This window comes from Trachemys scripta, chromosome 2, assembly GCF_013100865.1.
Source record: "Trachemys scripta elegans isolate TJP31775 chromosome 2, CAS_Tse_1.0, whole genome shotgun sequence".
NCBI classification, from domain to species: domain Eukaryota; kingdom Metazoa; phylum Chordata; order Testudines; family Emydidae; genus Trachemys; species Trachemys scripta.
The window spans coordinates 201,378,841-201,402,130 of record NC_048299.1 but is presented as its reverse complement, the minus strand read 5'-3'; the positions used below and the strand labels follow the sequence as shown (position 1 = coordinate 201,402,130).

The 23,290-nt window shown below is 39.7% G+C and overlaps 1 long non-coding RNA gene across 1 annotated transcript; it reads right to left on the bottom strand.

Annotated features, from left to right (window-relative positions):
* Positions 1 to 322: 322 nt before the first annotated feature.
* LOC117871636 lies at positions 323 to 23,290 on the bottom strand. The gene is made up of 4 exons (XR_004644311.1): positions 23,216 to 23,290; positions 20,073 to 20,113; positions 9,403 to 9,550; positions 323 to 1,342 (listed from the first exon to the last, which is right to left on the bottom strand). It is a non-coding gene; the product is annotated as an uncharacterized LOC117871636 (long non-coding RNA).

Here is a 23,290-nt window from a genome sequence, read left to right as displayed (position 1 = left end):
CAGGACCCATTTGTAAATGTTATGGCCTGTTGCGACCTAGTAAATAGTTTGGGTGTGGAGGCCCTGGGGTCATGATGTTGGTTGGAGCTTGCCTCACACTCACCCTGTGGTGAGTGGCAGCTCCTGTACCATAGGCACAGCTGGGCTTGGTACCTCCAGTGTTTCAGTGCTGCTCAGGTACCTCTCGGCTTGGTACCTCTCGGCTCCGGGCATTGCAACCTCCAGTGTTTCAGTGCTGCTCAGGTTTGGCCCCGCCCCCTGACTGGACCAAATTTGTGTGAGGGGAGTTGTGACCTGGCTCATGGGGTTGCAGTGGCACTCACTCAAATTTGGCTTACCTGGACTCCTGTCATCATGACGGCTGGGCCAAACCTGAGTGGCACTGGGACCCCAGAGGTTGCAGTGCCTGGAGCAGGGAGGTGAGTCCAGCCAGCCACAGGAGCTGCCACGTGACCCTTCAGTTGAGAAACCCTGACATAAAGGACTTCATATCTCTATAATGTTTAGTAAACACAATGCTAGCATGCCAGTGCAGTATACCAGGTGACTATTAGCCATACTTCCAGAACCTTCATTCATGGATTGCCATACTCTTGGAAAACAGGGCATTGCTCGGACTTGACATGCTGAGACAAGAAAGCAGGAGATTTATTTTTTATTAAGGTTGCTTTACACATTATGGAAGTGTAAAGTGGTCTTAAGCTAGGAGTATATATAATTTACTTCCCCTTTACTGCCATAATGGTGGAAAGTGGCTTTAGTGTAAATGAGAATTAGGCCTGTAGACTGCAGTTTGTTTTACAACTCATTCCAGGATCCTCTTCTCTGTAAAAGAGAATCAGGCCCTACGTGTATTTTAATCCAGTAGTACAAAGATTGTCAGAGAAGGCAGAGAAATGTGGGTCATAGCTACAAAGTTGAATATTACCGGTACATATTTTGACTTATTCAAATTTAATGAACCCCAGAAAGAACTCTTAATGTTTACTTTTTCCTCGTTTGATTCTAATTAACTCTTCCCATGATTCACAAGTCTGACAAATGTGGAGGACTGCAGTGCTAAGTGCTTTGTTTTCCATGATTGACTTTAATTAAGCTTGCCCTAAGCTCGAAACCTTTGTAAACTTGAGAACTTTATTTTAATTGCCTTCTCCAGATTTACTTATATCTTAGACAAACATTATACATCAAATGCTAACATTGTTCGAAAAACTAAGAAGAGATTTACAAAGCATTGGTTTTCCACTGTGAAATGTGGTAAACTCTAAATAGTGATGGAGAATCCCATGGAGGAAAATGTAGGATGATTTCATGAAGACTTTATGAAGCAACTATTCTTTTCCTGCAATATAAGGTCAGAAAGAGTACAAAGTTAGTATTAGCTCTAAAAAGGAGCCAAAATATTTTTTCTTCTTTAATTTGACTGTTAACAATTTATTCAATAAGTTCAGCCCCTCTTTATCGTCATTAGTTCTGTGATCAGACGTCAGCTTTTGTCATTAGAAATTATTCAGTGACTAGTTTATGTGAACATGTTTCATCCTATGGCTAGCTCACCAACTCTTGCCCACAACTATTGAGTATTTGTAATCAGAACTAGCTTCTTATGCTGCATTATTGATCCCCAAAGTCACATGGAATTTCTGCTCCCCAACTGGATCAGTGGCATTGGAGCAATTTGTGTAGTGGGGGTGCTGAAAGCCATTGAACAAAACTATAAACCCTGTATATGATGGAAATTACTCCAAACCAGGGGGTGCTGCCACACCCCCAGCACCCCTAGTTTCAGCACTCTTGGACTGGATCATTCCCTTCTATCTAAAGAATTTCCAAGACAACCACACAAAGACTTAAGGCACAAATGAATATTCACACAAGTATCAGCGACATTTTAATGACACTTTCTCTTGTGTAACTTATTGCAAACCAAAATGTGTTCTTACAGATGTTCACAGAAAGCGAATAAAAGGTCATGAAAAATGTTGAAGCAAATTTCTGGGTTTTACTACATGGATCATTTTTATCCAAAAGTTAGTCTTTATGCAAGAGGCTTTTTCTGTGTTTGCCAAAGTGAGACTAAAGAGTTATAAGTAACATTTTCCTCTGAGAATTCAATATATATCATGAAAGCAGAATGTCAGAGTTCAAATGGGCTAATGAAAATGAATCCCTTAATCTTTTCACCCATTTAACATATCATAGTCCCATACACTCAACTCTGTTACATAGAAAGGCTTCTAGACTTCATGTGCATAACATGCAGAGGAGTTACATGTATATGGAGACACCCAGTTCTAGCTCTTAGTCCTAACAGATCAATTTGAGATATTCTTTTATTATGCTTGATGAGGGCAATGTGGTTACTAGGGACTAAGAAACCAATTCTGCAAAGATTTGTACACATGTTTAACTTATAACATGTAAATACATTCATTGAACTTAAAAGTTCATTTGTTTAAAGTGAAATGTGTATCTGGCACTCTGTACCGCAAAGCAGCACCTGAAACCCCCATATTGACCACTGTCATATAATTATGATGTATTTTGTATAATGTATGTCTTGTGAGGTATCATTTTAAACATTAGTATCCTGTTGGATTGTATGTGCTGTCATTGTATGTGAAGTTATGAAGTTTTGCTGTGTGTGTTACTGAAATATGTTGTGAGGTTGGGAACACTCACAACCAGCCTTTCAGGTACTACAATGAAGTAGCCAGACACACTGATAGCTCATTAAAGGGAATCCACACTCCCAGCGACCATCCCAGAAGGCTTCTCAGTCAGACCACGTAGACAATGGTGGCTGCTTGACCAATGGGGATGGACCTCCATGTCACAAGCATAGATCTTTCCAGCAAGCTGGAAGAAATTATGAAGATGGGAAGTCTCAACACATCAGGAGGACAAAGACTTTGAATTGGGGAGGGTGGTTCCAGGCTGGAGGAGAGTTCCAGCCTATGTACTGAAGTTCTGTGACCTGTTTGTATCATCTATCAGGGTAAGACACTGCTTGATTCAAATCCTGTTTAGTTTATAGAACTTAGACGGCAAATTTATTTTATTTCTTAGGTAACCGACTTTGATCTCTACAGTTGCTACTTATAATCACTTAAAATCTGTCTTTCTGTCACTAATGAATCTGTTTTATATTTTACCTAAAACAGTGAGTTTTGGTTGAAGTGCTTAGGAAATCTCAGCTCAGGTTACAAAGGCTAGTGTGTGACCTCTTCACATTGAGGAAGGGGCAGACTGGGTAATAAACTTACATTGGTCAGGCTTCTGACCAGGGCAAGACAGTTTATTCCAGTAGTGTAAGGCTGGGGAGCTGGGGGGAATTGGCTGGAGCCTCTCTATTGTTGGTTCATGAGTGGCTGGGAGAAGCAGTTGGGTGTGTCCCTGCCTGTGGATGTCTGTGTAAGTGCAATGCCTGCCAGAGGTTTATAGTTTATCACAGCATGAGAGGGATACTCCAGGTTGGTGGGACAGAGGGCTCAGTGGTCCTACAGCTCAGGTTGTATTCCGGGAACCCCATCACAGTGTGCAACAAGTGTTTGCAGAATGGGGGATCTAATATGAAACCAACTTCATAGTTAATTTAAAATAGAGTAGTGGTCTGGAGTTAAAAAGTTGATATTTTACTAACAAGAGCTCTTATTATCCCTATAATCTAATAAAAATCCTTTAACTATCAGACACATTGCATTTCCTTCCTTTCATCCTCCCTTGTCAAACACACAGCAGTATTCCTCCTTCCGTATACCCAATATTATTATTATTAATGTGACTTAGATCAAGTCTGCTTCTAAAACAAACATGTATTATTAATGCTTTAACTATCCAAAACTGAGCACATGAAGCATCACAAATGTATTTATTCAACCAAGTCTTTTTCAAAAATATATATTTAGTTATTTAATAATTTAATCTTCTCAGAATTCAGGTCCTGTGAAAGATGCCAGATTGACAGCCCTTTTGACCGTGGTCCTCTATTTATCCAGTGAACTTGTACAGCAGAAGCAGTGGTAGTGGTGAATGGTTGTCTACAGGGACCATCTCTGGAATTGGAGAGAGTGATTAAATCTCCATGCCCTGTCAATATATGGCCTCTCATCTGAGAGTGCCAATAAAGATATGGTAAGAGGATGGTGGCGGATTTCAGGCTCCTGCACAAGAATACAGGACTCTGTAGTCACCCTAATATTGGGTGTTCAAGCCCCACACAAAGATAAAGAATTGCTACTGACTCATGCTTACAGGTGACTCTTGTTAGCTCCCAGGCCGTTTCTGTTAGTCCCCTGATCTGGCCCTACCACTCTTTCCTGACTTCAGAGCAATTACAGCATCAGCAAGGGCAGACTGACCATGAGGTGGATATTTTTGTGGGGTTAGGAGAATTTCAGGCAGCTGTTCATTTGAAGATACTCAGAGCACTCTGAAAAGCCTAGTGTTAGAGAACAGCACAGAATAAACCTGAGGAATGGACCATTTCAATACTGCTGGGGCTTTTTTAGGCTCATGTGTCCTTGTTTAGTCATCGTTACAGTATTCATGGGGAAAGTCTGCAGCCATAGCCTAGATTGAATTAATTCTATTTTACATTCTGACACTTTAACTTGCCATTGATCAAGTGATGTGTCTGACATGTCTATCTTTAAGCCAAACTAATTGCCATGTCAGATTGTAATTTGTCAGAAATCTGAAGAATAACTATAACCAGGAAGGGTTATTTATTTTTTGAGAAAGAAAGACAGTCATTCCAAGAGGCTTGGAACATTTAAGAAAAATGATAGTGTCTCTGAAATTTTCTGAAGGGAAAATGTAACCTCATTTCCAGCAGGAACTTTAAGTAATTGTTGCATCCTGTAAACATTACAAGGATCCATCTGCAATGAAAAATGTGGTCTATTATTTCACTGCTTTATTCAGACTATGATGGTTTCGTGCTTAGCTCTGCATGTTTGTTTTGTGAAAATGTTTCCAATAGCATGTTTTTATTGGGTGAGTTTATTGGCAATTGCAGCCGCTGCATGATAGTCATAACGTTAACAGGGCACCAACTTGTAAATAACATTTCTGTCTCAATATTGTCTAACTGCAATATTTAAAATAGCACCTACAGTTACAATAAATGAGAGAAGAGTTCTTTTTTCAGATTGCTCACTTGGCAGAGCACTTTGTGTGTAGCCAGTTTCACCATTTTCCCAATATAGTTATTATTAATAGTAGTTATTTATGTAACCCTTCTGACAGCAATATGGGTCAGGTTCAGTGTTTCTAGAAAGTCCTATTTTTTTTTTTTTTTACACTCAATAAGACTATGATTTGAGCCTCCATCCAGATCTGCGTTCCTGTTTCTGGCTCTGGCAAATTAAAGTAGAACGTCCCTGGTCCCTTTACAGGTGGTTCTTCCCCAGTCACGGGCCTTGGGAACATGGAATCACAAATGTTTTATTTGGAGAAAAAAACAAAGCAAAAGCAACACACTAACCAATTTCCCCCCCTCCCCCCCCCCGTCTCTCTCACACACACACACATGCTAAAAGGAGCAAAAATCAGTATTAGGAATGTATTAATTGTCCAGCTTATTAAGGTTCAGAACTTAGCCACACAACAATCCCTACCCAACTAAAACTCCAATCACAGGTACAATTAGACTCAGTAATAATCTGGTGCAGTGGGAGAGCTCTTCTTCATGGCACTGCTCCAGTCCAGTGAAGTCCACACCTCGCTTTCCTGCTCTGATGTTCACAGGGCTGGCCTTACCATGAGGCAAACTGAGGCGGCTGCCTTAGGTGTCAGAATGCTGGGGGGGAGGGGGACGGCGCCACTAGGACCCAGAGTGTAAAAAATTGTGTCTGCTGCTGGTGCATATGTATTCTCTCTGCTCTAGATGCACAGAGATGGTGGAGTTCTGTGCTGGAGGAAGGAGGGCACAAAAGACATAACAGGCAGGCAGGAGAAAAGGTGAGAGGGAATAATAGAAAGCAGCAGGAGCTGCAGGGAGAGAGAGGAGGAGGACCCTCTTATGTACCTCTCTAGCACCTCCAGGAGCCTAGACTGATTAACACCAGCTTCTCAGGGAGCTTCCTGTTTCCTGCTGCTTCCCTGAACCCACTTGAGGAGAACAGGCAGTAAACTGAAGTAGTAGGAACCAGTTAGGCCCTTAAGACGCTGATATCTTCCCTCACTCAGGTCGTGCTACCAGCCGGCTTATTTGTCCCCTTCAATTGAGTGTTGAGAGCCACTATCGCTGGCACATAACAGCAGTCATGAGTGAAAGAAGAAAACGCCCCTCTGGGGCAGCATTCAGAAAAAGAAAGAAAGCAAAGGAAGCTTTTCTATCTAAGCAGGAAGGAGCTCTCCTGAGATACATAGACACAAATGTTCATGGTGAGTCTTCCGGCCCCAGTGAGGATGTGAGTGGTGAGGAGATGCCTGATCTTCCAGTTAGTCAGAGTGCAGGTGACCAGGCAGCTACTGCAGCATCCATATCTCCATCTCAAATGGATGTAACCATGCACATTCCTGAAAAATGTAGATCAGAGAAGAGTGTGGTGGAGGCACAAGAAACAGCTGCTGCTGAGTTTAGTTCCTTAAGTCTATATGATCCAGGACTGTGAAACCCACTTGAGCAGTAGCCTGAGGGACTTCCTTGTACTGCATGGGCCACAGCAAATGAAAAACGTCATGTTCCCCAAAGATAATGAAAATAAAAGTTTCCATCCAACACATTATTGGTGTGAAATCCCCAATGGTGGAGAGGCCATGGCTTATATACTCAAAAACCCAGAATGCTGCATACTGTTTTTGTTCCAAACTCTTCCAGTCTAATGTTCCTGTAGAACCCAGTGTGGCTGGAACAAAAGACTGGAAAAATATGGCATGCCATGTGAAGGCAGCAAATCACCAGAGAGCATTCCAGAGGTGGAAAGAGCTTGAGATGAGACTAAGGTTAAAGGCCATCATAGATGATCAGCATCAAGAGAAGATTGCATCAGAGTCTCTTTACTGGCAAAATGTTCTGAAAAGGCTCATTGCCATTGTGAGAATGCTTGCTACCTAAAACCTAGCACTGCATGGCACTTCAGATCAGCTGTATGTGCCAAACAATGGAAACTTCCTTAAAATTGTGGAGCTGATGGCTGAATTTGATGGTGTACTCCAGGAGCATCTAAGAAGAGTCATCACCCAAGAAATGTACACACACCACTACCTTGGAAAAACAATTCAAAATGAGATCATACAGTTACTGGCAACAAAAGTCAAACAGAAGATTGTGGCAGACCTGAAGTCAGCAAGATATTACAGTACTCTGTTATTCTGGACTGCACACCTGACATCAGCCATATGGAACAAATGACTTCAAATTTCTGTGTAACTTAGTATTGTGGCATGACATACTGTTTGAAATGTTATAAGCAAGAGACTCCAAGGTCTTGACGTTGATATATCTGGAGCAATGTAACAACTGGACAAAGCAAAGTCATACCTACAGTCTTACCAGTCAGATGAGGGATTTCAAAACGTTCTGAAGAGTGCACAGAAGTTGGCAGAGGAACTTCACACTGAAGCTATTTTCCCACCCATTCAAGAATACAAGAGTCACCAAAGAAGAAGAAATTTTGATTACGAGGCATAGGATAATCCCATAAGAGACCCCAAACAACAATTCAAAGTTGAATTCTTTAATCAGGTGCTAGATTGTGCAATACAGTCAGTTGAAGAACATTTCATGCAGTTCAAGGAACACAGCAGTATATTTGGAATGTTGTATGATATTCCAAAACTCCACACTATATCTGAAGACCTACAATAGGAATGCAGGGCACTAGAGACAGTGTTGACACATGATGACATGTGCGATATTGATGTGAGTGATTTAGGTAATGAACCAAAAGCCCTTTCAAGATACATTTCGGCAGGATCAACTCCAAAGGCTATTCTGAAATATATGTGCACAAGTAAGACCACCCTCTTTCCAAATGCTTTTGTTGCTCTGCGCATACTTCTAACACTTCCTGTAACAGATACCAGTGGAGAATCCAGCTTCTCCAAGCTGAAGTTAATAAAAACCCATCTACACTCCACAATGACACAGGAGAGGCTGGTCGGGCTTGCAACCATCTCAATAGCGCATGAGCTGGCCCAGACTGTGGACCTTCAGGAAGCAGTTCAAGTCTTTGAACCAAGAAGGCACAGAAAGCACCACTTTGATTATTCAAAGAGATAAAAATGCCAGTGTTTACTATGCAGACAAGAAAAGTTACATTTGCTGTTCAGGCATTTGAAAGTTAAGTCTTACTTAAAAAATTTTTGAACAAGGCATTTTAAGTTGTTAGTTCTTTACTGGGGTAAGTAGCAGAGCAGTACCATGAGAGGAGTAGAACAGGAAGAAGGCAGAATTGAGATCTTTCAAAGTTTTGGCCCAAGCGAGGGGACATGGGGGCATCATTTGAGCTCCCCGCCTCAGGTGCCAAAATGTTGTGGCTGGCCCTGGATGTTCAGCTACCTGGTTCAGTTCTGCACTGCTGCCACCTGCACTGCAGGCACCTGTTGGGGCACAGCAAAGTTGCTCTGAACTGCTGCCACTACTGGTCAGACCTTGCTGCGAAAATCAGCTCTGCACTATGGTTGCTGGCCTGGTTGAGCCTACCTATGAAGTCAGTTCTGTGCTGTCCCACTGCTAGTTAAGCCCTACAAAATTGCTCCACACAGGGCTGAGTACATGGAGATACCTGAGCCCCACAGGACGCTTGGATTGTGTGCCTGTTCCCGGATCAGAGCTCCTGATCTCTAGAACAGCACTCCCCACCCCGTCTGAGTTTAAATCTTGTTATCTAATCAGAGTCCACTGCTTGTGAAGTGACACTGACCCACTTACGCCAGGGCATATCCTGCACCATTCCTATGTCCTTTCATGAGTACAGTCACAGTAACGATCAGAACTTAGACGTATCTCAACTAAAGTAACTATGTCAAACAATGGGTAGGCAACATTATAATTCATGTAAATGGTGTTAACAAAAAGTTAACACTCCTTACAGAAGGAGTAGAGTGTTCTATCCCTCTATGCCTTCTAGTTATGGGGCTTACATTGGCATCATGGTAGCATTTATAGGCCTCAATTCAGATCTATGCCACTTTATACTAGGCGCTGTACAAACATACAGGACCTTCCTAGATTAAGAAAATAGTTTCTATTTCAAAACTTGTTAGCTATTGCCCTAATCTAGATCTGGTCATAGAGTGATACAGCCCCTACTCCAATAGAGCTGACAACTGAAAAAAAACCCTACAAAATAAATAAAGGAATTGTTGTTACGCCCACAGGGAGTGGAGATTTTTCAAGATATTTGGGTGACTAATTTCCTCTGAAACCAATATGAGTTACAGTTTTAATACCTGTGAAAATCTGTGCCTAAGTAACTTGCCCAAGGTCACACAGGAAATCTGTTGAAGAGATGACGATTTATCCCTGATGTCCCAGTGCACTGCCTTAAACACAAGACCATCATCCACCTCAGTTCGTTTCTCTTTTTCTGAAAAAAGCCTTATAAAAATCCAAAAGAAAGCAGATGAACCTTTCAATAACAAAGGACTAGATCATTAAAAATTAATTCTTTAAACAGTGTATCCAAAACAGGAATATTTTAAAGTTACTCAAATCAAGTTCACAGTGCCCCTTTAAGTTTTACATTGACATTTCCCTGGCAGAATGTAACTGTTGCCAAAATACAAAGTTTATCTGTTTAAATCCAGAATATTTTTTCTCCCCCAAAGACCTCTGGTTTTAAAAAGACCAACTGTGTTTTTATTGTCTGGATATGTAGCTATATAAAATAACTTGCTATATTACTGCAGCTGGCTAGATAATGTCTGTTCCTATTGTGTGTCATTACAGTGCAATGATATCTGCCAAATTATCAGAAAGTGTATTGCAATCCCAACTCTTCTTCTTATTCCTCACATAAGAGTAAAGCACCCATTTCTTTCATGTTGATCTGCTGTGCCGTGGCATAATGAAGAAGTTATATAACTAATTAATGCAGATGCATTTTTAATAAAGACTTTGGGATTGATTTTTTGAGACTTAACAAATGAAGTTCTCAAGAGTGTTTCAGAAATTAGTATAAAAAAGGTTGGTTTTGGGGCTGGCAAGATTGTTATATTAATCAGGATTTCCCCAGAGACTTAGGGCTTCTTTCTTAGGTTAACAGCACATATTGTAAGAAATCAATGTATATTTCTGCTTCCTGTCAGGTCAAATCCAAAGGAGTTCTACTAATGATAACCAAAGGATCTCTAAAATTGATAAACTAGTTTTGCATTTTCTAATCTGTATTATTCGTGTAGTTTAAGACATGGGTACAATTTGCTTTATATAGCTTACTGTACAACATGTAAATATGTCTAACAAAGAATGAGGACCTGAGCCCAAGTCCACTGAAGTCTGTGGAAAAGTTCCAATGACTTCTTTGTACTTTGGATCAGGCCATGGGTAAATAGTGAACTCTGCCATCTCCTGAACCAACAGCCAACTGCGACCGGACATCATCACCAATGAGGACCAGAAGAAGATCATGATAGTGGATGTCACAGTGCCCTTTGAGAACAGAACTTTGGCCTTCCGCGATGCCCAAGCTCAAAAGGTGGAGAAATATGCCTCTTTGGCCGAAACCTTGAGAGCTAAGGGCTACCAGGTTCAGACAAATGTGCTGATTGTTAGATGGGACCCCAGTAACAAGCGAGTGTTGCGGGAATGCAGAATCGGTCAACTCTACGCTCAGCTGATGCAGCAACTCATGGTATCAGATGCCATCAGGTGGTTGAGGGTGGTCTATCTAGAACACATTACCGGACATTGGCAATACCAGGAGAGATGAGCTGGAGTGCAGATGAGAAGCACAGTCAGGAAAAGTATCAGGGGGTAGCCATGTTAGTCTGTATCTACAAAAACAACAAGGAGTCTGGTGGCACCTTAAAGACTAACAGATTTATTTGGGCATAAGCTTTCGTGGGTAAAAACCTCACTTCTTCAGATGTATCTGAAGAAGTGAGGTTTTTACCCATGAAAGCTTATGCCCAAATAAAACAGTCAGGAAAGTAACTGAAATACTTCTCTGATAGATTGTATTTTTTAAATGGACAACCTATCCTAAATTCTCAATTACTGAGGGACAATCTTCACTCATCGACATATTTTGCTTTCCACAACCAACTCTCTCTGTACAACTTTTCATGACTGATGTACCCAAATACTTGGATGTCAATAGCTAAACTGTATTGTTAAATATATTCACCTAAATTTGGTTTATTGCTGATGTACTACATGTAACTTATGACTTTTAAAACAAACTTTGTATTTGTGGATAATCTAAGCACTATACCAAGATGTACAGACACTCTTTTCTTAACCTGTGTATTATATAATTTTTTAACATTAGCTTTAATAAAACTGTTAAATCTGAAAACAAATGTGACATTTAAACTAAAACATTTCTCATTTTTAACTTGCTTTCAAATGTTCACAATGTTAAATTCTACAATAATAAGCCTGTGCAGGCAGGAAAAGTTATATAGACAACAGATCAAAAATAGTAAGTCTGCTGCACAAAAATAATTTCTCAATTTGCTAAAGAAGTTGAGCGTGACCATTTTTTAAAAACAACGCACCCAAAAAGAAAAACCCTGAATTTTTAGAGGCTTTGCTATTCCAGTTTGAGTTCCTGCCTCCTCTTTTTTTTTTTTCTCTTTACTTTTATTTATTCCCTTTCTCACCTGTTTTTTCTTTCTTTCTGTTTTTCACTTAAAAAGGGAAGGAGAAGAAATCAAAAAAGGGACAGGGACAGAACATAATCACTGAAAAACTGAAAACCAAAACAGTTTTGGTTTATAAAAACAAACATCAATATTTTTCCTTCAAAATATTGGAGAAAAAAATTAAAATGAAATTTCCACACAAATAATCATCTTCATAAAATGGCTTTCTTTGTTGTTAGAAAAAAGTTTCCAGGGAAAAATTTCAGCTAGATTGAGTTATATCCTTCTGCCCTCATGTCAGAAAGTAGAACAGGACAAAAGATATTTAAAGCCCGATTCAAAGTACACAAAATGTATTTATCTTTTAGCTTCTGTGAACTTATGGTGGCTCGCTTGTATTTTTCCTATTGGTGAAATTTTCATCTACATTGGAAAGTTTGGGTTAAGATAGCCAAGTGACCACTGAATACTGACTCTAGGTCTTATATACTGTACAGAGCAAGCCTGCAGAGCTGATGGCTGGTCCCCATTCTAATTTGTAGACTAAAAATATTAAGTCCAAAGCTGTCCCCTTTACACTGAATTCCTCTTCCCCTGCACCAAATGAAGCTGGAGGCAATCTGAAGAAAGGTTGGAATGAGAAGAATCCTCTCAAAGAACTTTCTCTTGAGCTGGTATTGTGCCTCCTGGTGTTATGAGTGCGTGGGATGAGGGAAGCTGAACATTCTTTTTCACATACCCACCACCTCAAAATGCTAAGTGCATGGTGGCACTGTGAAACAAGTTTCTCAGCTCGTTGATTGCTGATTTGGTGCTTCAGTGTCCTAACACTCGTGAAGATTTAGGAAGTATTGAGTGACCAAATCATCCACAAAGGGAATATGTGTGTAATGAGTCTCTCTGTCTGTGTATGTCTCTCACGCACAGATACAAAGGAGAAACCCTGCAGGTTCAGGTACTTTTTTCTTGTGAAATAGCAGCGGGGGGATAGGGGAGTGAATAGAGGGTGGAGATGAATCAAACGGCTTGAAAGAACAAAAGTTCAGAGAACTGAGTTCACCCAATAAGCCTGGTGATTTATGAGCAACGTAAGGGATTTACCACATAATCCTTGCATCAGTTCATTTGATGAATTTGCTCTGGTCACTGCTTTCTGACTCAGCGTGAGAGCTAATTTACAAACTCGAGATGTGTGGATAGTCAATTATTCTGTTTATTATTCATGATGAATAGCAAATTATTGTATTAATATTCCCTATCTGTTCATTTAATATTTGAGATTGATTAGAAGTGAAATGTTGTTAAGATCAGATGACTTTCTGGTTGCACAAAATCAGACAAGAATAGCTTTATCGTGTTCTTTGTTTCTGGCACTGTCTCTCAGCTTCCCTTCACTTAAACATTTTCTTTTTCCCCCAGCCCTTGAAATATACAGAAATTTTATTCCCTCTCCCCCAAATAAAAATCTGTACTGAACTCTTGTTGGATTCTTTGAGGATCCTCGACCTCACTACAGCTGTGAATCTTTGCATGATTTGTGTTACCAAGTAGTATTCTTCAATTTCTGCGGCTCCTGGGGCTCTACCTTTCCCCTCCCAGTTTCCCTGCACAATGAGAGATGTGCTGATTAGCACCATGGCAGAAAAAACAAGAAGAGGATTTGGTTAAAAAAGATCACTCACATTTTTCTGAAATGTTTTGTTAAGTCAGAAGCAAAAGGTTGGTCAGCTCCTGCCACTTTCACATACCAGCCTCAATTAATTGTATATTTGTGAAATGTACTCTGTTGCAAAAGACTGAATTTCAATTTCTCTAATATTTTAAAGGTCATCATGCTCACCAGTGGCATGCGTTAACTGCATAGCTATCAGGAGATAACAGTCTTAGCCAACTAAATTGACAATGCAGCAGGGAAATCTTTTCCTCTGAAAAGAGATGATGTTCTGCTTTATGCAGGATCCTCTATGATTAAGAAATCCAGGAGTCTGAACTAAATAAAATCTCAGTGGGTGGCCAATTGGGAGACTCACTTTTTGTGAATCTCATTTTTGGATAAAAACAATTGGACTAGAATCAGGCCAAGTCCCCTGGAACATGAAAAGGGGATTGCACACTAGTCCCCTACATTATCTTGCCAGGTAGGAACAGATTGGTTAAAACTAGAAAATACACAATCCTTTCCCGTATTACCACACACTGCTTTTTTTATATACATAACAAAAGGCACAATCACCAAGATTTTCAAAAATGACTAATGATTATGGGTTTTCAACTTGAGACACAAGAAAGGGGCCTTATTTTTACAAAGTTCTGAGTATCCACTCTCTGAAAATTGGTCCCCTGCCAAAATTGAGGCACTCAAAATCATTGGTCACTTCTGAAAGTCCTGACCATTTTTTAAAACCACTTCCAAAGACCAAGTGGCACAAAAAGATTAAACTTTTGTAAGGCACAGTATCCTAGAAATGTTTTTATCATGGATGAGAAACATTTTATATGTGAGATTTTCACTTTGCACAAGAATATGGATTTAGCAATGTAGCCAGCAGTATGACTCTGGTTCTTTGGAACCTAGGACTGAGTATTCTTGTTAGCCCCTGCCTCCAGTATGAGGGAGTTTTTCTTTTAAATGGGTGAGAGCTCCCTGACAGCACCAGCCTTTTAGCCACTCAAGCACACCTCTCTGGGCTATACCAGCTCTCCTTTCTCCTTTTAGGTTAATAATAGGCACACCCCAATTATTGAATCCCTTTCAATCATTCCCCTGTGATTTCCAGCCACTGACACTGGCTACTTACAGAAATTCCAGATCCCAGTTTCACCTTGCATCACCACTTCTGCAAAATCACACAGTGCTTGGGAGCTCTTATAATAAAACAAAAGTCAGTTTATTTAAGAAAGAATAAAGATTTAACTAGAAATGAAAGTGATGGAAGCAAATGGTTACAACACAAAACAGTCATAAAACGCAAACCTGGGTCTACACGTATTAGTAGTTACCTTTCCTATCTAAAAGTTTGTTTCCAGAGCTGGCTGGTTTCATCAGAACCAGGAACCAAACATTCATGAAAGCCTCCTTGCTCCACAGGGGTTCCCCTCAGTGAATGGAATACAGAGTGCTTCTCCCTCTTCTGACCTTATACTGAAAACAGCTTTTGTTTCTATTCACAGACAGGGTAAACCCCGGTGGTCTTGTAGAGTTTCTTTTTTACCTTAGGTGGTTTTAATTGTTTGTCAAACCCCCATGCTTCCCTCTCAACTGGACAACACAGCTGTCCAATTTCTGCTGACTCATCCTGAATTTCTCTGGTGGCTCCTGCTGCAATGTGACCATCCTGCATTCCTTTCTACTGTGAGCCATGGCTCACAGAAATGAAAACAGGAGCTTGACTAGTATTAACAAAATAGGACTGAATGCTGTAGAAGCAATATCCTGGAAATTCAAACTTATTGCTAGAATAAGTGTACAAGGACCTCAAAGGGACCCCATCAAGTTAGTTAGGTTTAACATTATTGCTTTAATAAGCTAGTGAGGACCATGTTTTGCCTCTTAAAAATCCTGCATTGCTCTGCCTTTTACAACTAAAGAAAAATAAGTTACAGGATAGTATATGCACTTCAGAACATATAATAATATTTAACACTCTGCCTCTGCAGACCTTGTAGTGGGAGTAGAAGTTAACCGTAAGAAAATACACTGTTTACCCAAGTGGACTTATGATCGACTGCTGATATTGAGAAATGAACAAAGAAGTAGGCTGAGCCCTGGACAATAATGTAAGCTTGTGAATCAGGAGAATCTGCTCCACTAGGGGCTGTCTGCTTGGAAAATGACAATGTACAGTGAAAAATCAATTCTTCAGAATATGTTTATGCCAGAGCTCTGTGTAAGGTGCAGTGTGATGCGTGGAGCTCCGTTGTCTCAGCAGAAAGTGAGCAGATTGTGCCTCAGGCACCACAGTTTCTCCCTGCCCATCTTCACGTGCGTACATTGTGTGCAATTTGCTCCATCCATTAAGTACACTGTTTGATGGCCACTCTAACTCAACTCCAGTTGTCCACAAACTGCAAAGGCTCTTCCAGTATCTTGGAAGGAGGATGCCTGACCATATCTCCTTTCCACTGGACATGCCACCTGAAGGAGAGGTAATTTGACATAGGAGCTGCTACAGCACCTCTGAACCTCCCAGTGGATGTTCCTATGCAGGGGAAATCCTCAAGGAGCCAATTAAGATGAAACTTTGTACCTGGAGTGAGGATGATGATCTGACCATATTCTTGTGCAAAGACCAACATACTACATAGTTAATATTGTAATATAATCACCAGGACTGTGTCAGGTTAGTTTTTCTTAGCTTTCAAAGAGTGCTTTAAATTATTACAACAGAAGGAGTTGGTAAAATCTCTTTTTTTTCCCGGTTGTAATTGTGCTGTTTGTTTACTTTTTCATTGCTCTCAGTTTGGCCAATGGAAAAAGCCAAGTCAGTTTCACTTTTATTCATAGTTATTTTCTAGTCAGTTACACTTTATGGGTCTCCTGCACCTGCACTAGTTTTTCATGTATTGTGGCTTCCAATTAGTGCAGAAAAAGGGGATTTTGTTTGGTTGGTTGTTTAACAATAATTCCCCACTGAAACAAAAGAAAAACAGTAATGAAAACATTCCCATTGATCTTAGTTTATGTGAAAAAATTTTATAACACAGAGTTTGGTAAAATTTAAACTTGCTAACATCCTGTTAAGCATAGCCCGTAAATACACCATTTCAGACAATATTTAAAGCATTGTTGCCTTAATCCTGTATGCCTTGTGTGCCCCCAAATCCCATTGATTTCAATTGGCATTTTGGGTGTTCTAGGAATGCTGAATTGAGACTGTTGCATGTTTCTATTAGAAGCAGTAAGCAAATGCAGTAAACCATTCCAAAAACTGAAGAGCACGTAAAACATAGGTAGTAAATAACTCTGGGCCACCTTTATGTTATTGGTCACTGTAATATGTTTGTAGCCATAGCAACAGCTATTCCAAATTTATTGCACTATCAACCAATGTTGAAGGCTAGTTTACAGCTTTATTTTCATTCAAGTAATATTTTCTGGTTTTACTACTGTGCCTTACAGATGTATGTGACACCAGGTTCAATTTCTCAAGGTTTATTTCTTCTGAGAAGAGTGTCTTTAAGAGAGACATTTAAGTCTTACAAGTATGCATTCTTTCCTTCTAGCCAAATAGATTATCATTTATCACACATTCTGTCTGGCTATTTGGCATTATAATTCTCTTTCAATATGCGTGATAAATAATAAACTTTCTTCAAATATTAATATGAAATCATTTCAGAGCTGTGAACTTAAATAGAGCCGGGTCTATGACACTTTGCCTTTTCTTACAGCTCATGTTCTGATCATGAATGGAAGTACATCACAAGAATGCAATTAAGGGCTGTTAGAAATTTAGTCTGTGTTCAGCTGTCTCATATATATCTGCTTTGAATAACCTTGATTCTAAAAGAAATAATTTCTCCTAGAGAAAATATTTGCATTGTTTACTGAGAAAGAAAGGATGCAAGTCTGCTTTCCTCCCACCCCCAATAATACACCTTTTATTTTTCTGACAGTTAAGATGTTAATAGCAAACATGGAACATTTTAGGGCAGAGATCAATTTATTCCTTTAGCAGCCAACTCAAAAAATTTCTCATTAAACAATTGTTTAAGGTCATCTTTAAGCAAGATACTTAAGTATGTGTCTAACATGACCATGTGAGTAGTCAGTGACCTAAATGGAGCTATCTCCTAAAATGTTCTGTGGACAGTTCTATTAATTGGCTGTTAGCAGTTTAAATAATTGATTTCAATACAGGTACTTGTATGCTTAAATTCAGGCATATGATTAAGTATCTTGCTGAGTCAGGGCCTAAATCCTTTCTAGAGCTATTCAGACTTGCTGTTCCACCTAGATGTATCCAGTTATGCCTTCTGCATGACTCACACCTATGTGAAGAAAAACTTTTCATCTAATTCCTTCTCTTCTACTTTATATTACATAAAAGCTGCCCCTTGGCCTGATTTATTCTGCCATAGTGTTGCTGGTGTCTGGGTACAACATAGAAAATTAAACCTATTTTTCACTAGTTAATTCTTTTCACATTCAAATTTGAGTTCTGTTATCATCCCCTCATCAAGCTGCCCCTTCTGATAAACTCATCTTATTTTATGAGGTGGGCTACTCTCTGTTATTGTTCAAGGAGACAGCTATTGCTTACCAAATATGCAATCTAAACTGGAGGTTCACTGAGTTCTGCAGTGATGAAAGACATAGCTGCTGGAACTAGGGGTGCTGCAGCACCCCCTGGTTTGAAGTGGTTTCCATCAGATAGGGTTTATGGTTTGGTTCAATGGCTCTCAGCACCCCTGTTGGTGTCACTAGGCATAGCTACCAGGTAACTCGGAAGAGTGGAAGGCCAAAAGTGCCGATGAAGCTCTTCTGCGCTGGGCCTACCTGAACCACAGTGATTCCATCTTGTGAACTCTCACCTACTTCTGTGCTAACTGCTTACATGCTGAAGCAGAAATGTAAGGGTCAGCTTTTCTAGCAGGCAGCTGCTGTAAACAGGCCTTGCAAGGCCAAAAGATAAGCAGACGAATGGGAACTTTTCTAATTGTAACTGCTACAGAAGGGAGGGGTGGGAGGGGTAAGAGGGAGTAACAGAACAAAGGCTTACACAGAAACTGCTTGGAATATAAAAGGGAAAATTTTATTTGTATGTGCTGCACTTGATTTGAGACATGCTGGTCTCCTAGTGCCATTTCAGAGCTCTGAAATAAACTTGAATTGCTTTCTCCCCTCGGTGTCTTTTATTGGTGCCAAGCACACCGGGCAACGAACCCTGTTTGCCATCTCGGGGCCCAGTTCTGGGCAGGCAACACCCCCACTATACAAATTGTTCCAGCACAGCTGGTGAAAGGTTAGATGTTACATCTAAATATGTATAAGCATTCCTTTCTGAAATCCTATTAAGCAAAAGTCTTTTAACTGTTTGACTTTAGGAAAAACTAATATGTTTTTCTTCTATTCCTCATTCTTAGATTATAAAGATACCATCTGTTCCTATGTAATAAAAGAAAACCACTGCATTTTGACATTGTGTTGCAAAACAATAAAACTAAAATTACAGTAATTAATTTAAAAAAAAACCTTGTTTCATTGCTGTAATGGTATTAAATATGCTTTTCATATGAACATATTATAAGAAATTATATTGTGATAAATATCCGATAATTAGGGGCTAAACAACTTTTCATTTTGAAGGGACTGTTGTAAAATGAGTTTTCAAACTGGAAAATGTTATGCTTTCCAGATATGATCCTTTAAAGTGTTGGTGTAACTGAACTGGGGATATCTGACACTGCACAGGCAGTACAGGTAATGCATTCTCACACAGTGGCAGTAGACATCACATAGTTAAGGTTGCAACTGAGTTTCTTTTATAAGCTTGATTATTGTGCCTCTTGCCCAATTAAAAAATGTGCAAACAAACAAATATTGTCCTTATATGTTAAGCACTGAGCAAAGACAGAATTTAATCTGCCAAATCTGAAGTGAATTGGACAGGGTCCTACTGAATTCTAACATTCAACAATACAATGGGTTGTGGAGAAGAGGGCATGGAAGGTGCCAGCCAGGCAAGGAGGAAATGGAATGAGGAAAAGGAGGACATGGGAAAGCAGCAGAACAGTGTCCTACCCTCAATCTCTGTAAGCCTAAGGATGCTTGTTGGTGACCCACTTTCCCCTCACTAGTTACAGAGCTTGCCTTCAACTACTAGGGTCAAGATCATGAAAGTATAGCACTAATGTGGAAAAAACAGTGTAGTGACAAAGCATCAAACTTAGTATCAGAGACTACTGTTACAAAGGCAATTGCAAAGCCAGTGTTCTATGGTGCATATTTTGAAAGTCTATAGTCGAAGGAAGGAAATGGTAGGCTGTCATCTCTCCAGAGGCAGAATGAAGGTGTTTTGCTACCTTAACTGTGAATTTCCATCCTTTCAAATATTTGGATTTCTTGTAAATTGAGCTTGAACTCTGAAATTTCTGATTTACTTCTCTTGCGTGTGTGAGGGGGGGATGTTTGGAGGGGGAAGCGAAGGGTCTCTACAGAATTCAACAGTCAGTATATAAAAAATGTTGTTTGGTTTCATCATGCAAGTCTCCACATAAACAAGCTCTGCATTGAGTGCTCCTGATTTAAACTCATATACCCATCATAATGTGCATACATAAATCCCCTTGACAGCAACAAAAATACTCACGTTTCTAAGATCAAATGTATTTTGTAGCCAGCTGATGAATTCTAGAAACAACAATAACAACATGTCAGAGGCATGATTGTCATAAGATAAATTATAGCCATTTGTAATGTCAAAAAAAAAAAAAAAAAAAAAAAGGGAGAAATCACCATAGATTGCTTTAGAGACTAAAGGGTTTTCAGTAACATTGGCAATCTAATATTAATTTTTGGAAATGCTCTGAGATATAAGGAGTAATGTCTGTTTTGTTCTGCAGGTACGGATTGTAGAATGGATACCCTGAGTATATCAGAACAAATGTGAATCTAAATAAATGCATATAGAAAACATTCCACATTCATACAGTATAAGTGTGGCAATTAGTGCCAGTAATTTTCAAGCTTCTTGGTGCATTTTTAATCTTATAACTATATGAATTATGATAAATATTGGATGTAATCCTTCAGTCAGAAGGAAAGTTGCCCTTTGAGGAAATGCTTTCAGAGATTTCCCTGCCTGTATTAATAAAATGGTAAAGGCTATAAAGTGCTGTAATTATATTCTATGGTATATACTGTAACATGCAATGGCAATAACATTTCTTAGTGAGAATTTGATTCCTTACTAGATACTTTATATTGCTGTTGACCATTGGTAGTTCAGGGAGTCTCCTGGGCTCTGTAGCTATGAAAACAAATCTTAATGGAAGAATGATAAATGCACCCACAGGTAGACAGCTGTGAAATATCATGGTATGTATTTAGTTTTTTCCCCTGTCTGACAAGCACAACCCCTGAGTCCATCCAAATGACTTGCTAATTAGGTCTCATTGCTCAGGAAATCTCCTCAGCATAGTCTCTGTCTGACATGAGGCATGGAAATTTGTCAGCTGAAGTAAAGGAGAAATTCATCCTTGAGGCAGAAATGGCTTGAAGTTTGGGGGTGGTTTCTTCAGTGGCTGACAACTCCACACCCGAAGTCAAGGATACTCATAGCAGATGCCAAATATTGCTGCTAGCTCTTCTAGTACTGGAGCGGCTGTTGAGGTCAAATAATGGACACTTGGGGCTTGGTTTTCAAAGGAGTTGGTCACTTTCATTTAGAGTTGTGATGCTCAGCACTTCTGAAAATGAGGCCAGTGAAGTTTTCTGTGGCTGATTTCAGGAAAAATCGCTTAATCTTAAAGACTGTGAAAGAAGCCAAACCATGGGGGGGAGGGAGGGGTGGCCCCAAAATGGACATTAAGTACATAGTTCATCCTGCCATTTGCAGGCTTTATCTTCCAATTCCTGTCAGATACCTGAAAATAATAACTAAAACTGGGTGGCCAACCATATATCATGGCCATAGTTAAAGAGAAACTATTTCATCCTAATATTAATGAACTATACCTCTTGATGAGTTGACATTTTAGGGGCATCCACATATGTTTTTTGTTTTAATTATGTCATATTCAGCCATGTGGTCTTGAGGCTAGGCATCCATGTGCATTGACCTCATGAGCTGTCCACTTCCTGATGAGCTCTATAGCTGATCTCAGCCAACAGAAGTGTTTTTAAATAGGTCCTGCAGAAAGCACAGCTTTCTGGTGAACAAGGCATCTTGCTGAGGAACCAGTATCTGTTATCCTGAGCTGCTCAGGAGGCAGCAGATGAATTCAGTCCTGTGAAAAACGGAATAAAATCAGCAGACCTCTGCCCAATACCAGCCTCCTTGATTGAGTTCTGAATTCAGTTTGCTCTAAGAAATTCAGTTTGTCTCCAAACAGGTGAAAAATAGAGAAGCAGTGAATAGTTTGTCTTGCTGCTGCCCTTCGCAAAGCTCACAACAGGGACTTGTGGTCTTTTATTTAATGGAATCACTCATTATGAGTAGCCTGCACAAGCGAGAAAAATATAAAAGATAGAATACAAATTTGACACTGCAACAGCACCACTCCCAGTGCTTGAATTGTTCTTTTGGTTTGTATTTCTAGAAGGAGTTAAGCTAGCAGGAGATTGGTGGAAGTTAGGGAAAGGAAAAATTGACTCGTCAAAATTCTAACTCACCAAAGTTATAGTTCAATCAAGAAAAATACAATAAATCTCAAAAAAAACAAAAAAAATTAAAAGGTCTTTTGTTCCCCTCCTCTGCATGGTGCAGAGTCTCACCCCAATCCTACTGTGTGTGTGTGTGCATCATGGAGGTGTTATACAGACTCCACAGTCAAGGTTGAATGAAACTTCAACTTAAAAGCAGGAAAAACATCCCTTTGTTTAATATCCACCTTTGACAGAACAAATGTTCATAGGACAACTGATTTTTTTCTGTGCAATATATTCAGTTGTCAATGAGTGGATGCCCCCTATGCCGCTTCCCGGTGGTCCTGCCAGCAGCCCCCTGCCTCAGCTTCCCCCTTCAAGGGGCTTCCTTCAATAATTCACAAACCTTTTTGCCTTTCACAGGCCTTATCTATCCTGTTACACAAGTGAATCATTTACTAACTTTTACAAACAAAATGTTTAAATATATTTTCTTTTTGAAATGTGACCCTAATTTTTGGCCCACTTCTTCGTGTTCCTCTAGCTAAATAACCACAGTCCTCACAAACTCCAAACATCACTTGCGCATGAGCGCACATACACACGCACTCTCTCTCTCTCTATCTATCACACACACACAAAACACACACTCTGTTCTGACTACATCTCATACAAAGGCCACTTTTGAAAATGTAAAATTAAGCATTTAGGAATTTTTGATGAGTGGATGAGTCAAGGTGGAGAAGCAAAATCATGTTTGTAGGTTGCAACTATTGGATAAGGACTTAATTAATGATTTATTAAAGGCAATGTTAATGGTATATGCAGTAGTATATGTATAGGGGCCGAATCAGCAAGGTTTTTAAGAACAGGCATCACTTGAAACACATGCAAAACTTTCAGCCCATTGCTGAATCAGGACCATGTACTATTTAAATAAGAATAATCTTTGCTTTCACTCTCTTACATATTTCCTTCCCTGATTCCCATTTTCAGCTCATAGAAAAATCCCTGCTTTCTCTGTATCTGTTCCTAGTGACTGATGCCCTTTCATATCAGTTTATCTGACTGCTTCAGAATGGGATCAGGCCAAAATATTCAGCACAGACATCTCTCTCCCCCCTTCCCCATTTCCCTGTGTCTCACCTGGTTGAAACAGTAAGATAAACACCATATGAGGAAGCAAGGCAAATTGAATAGGACAGCAGTAGGTGAGATGAG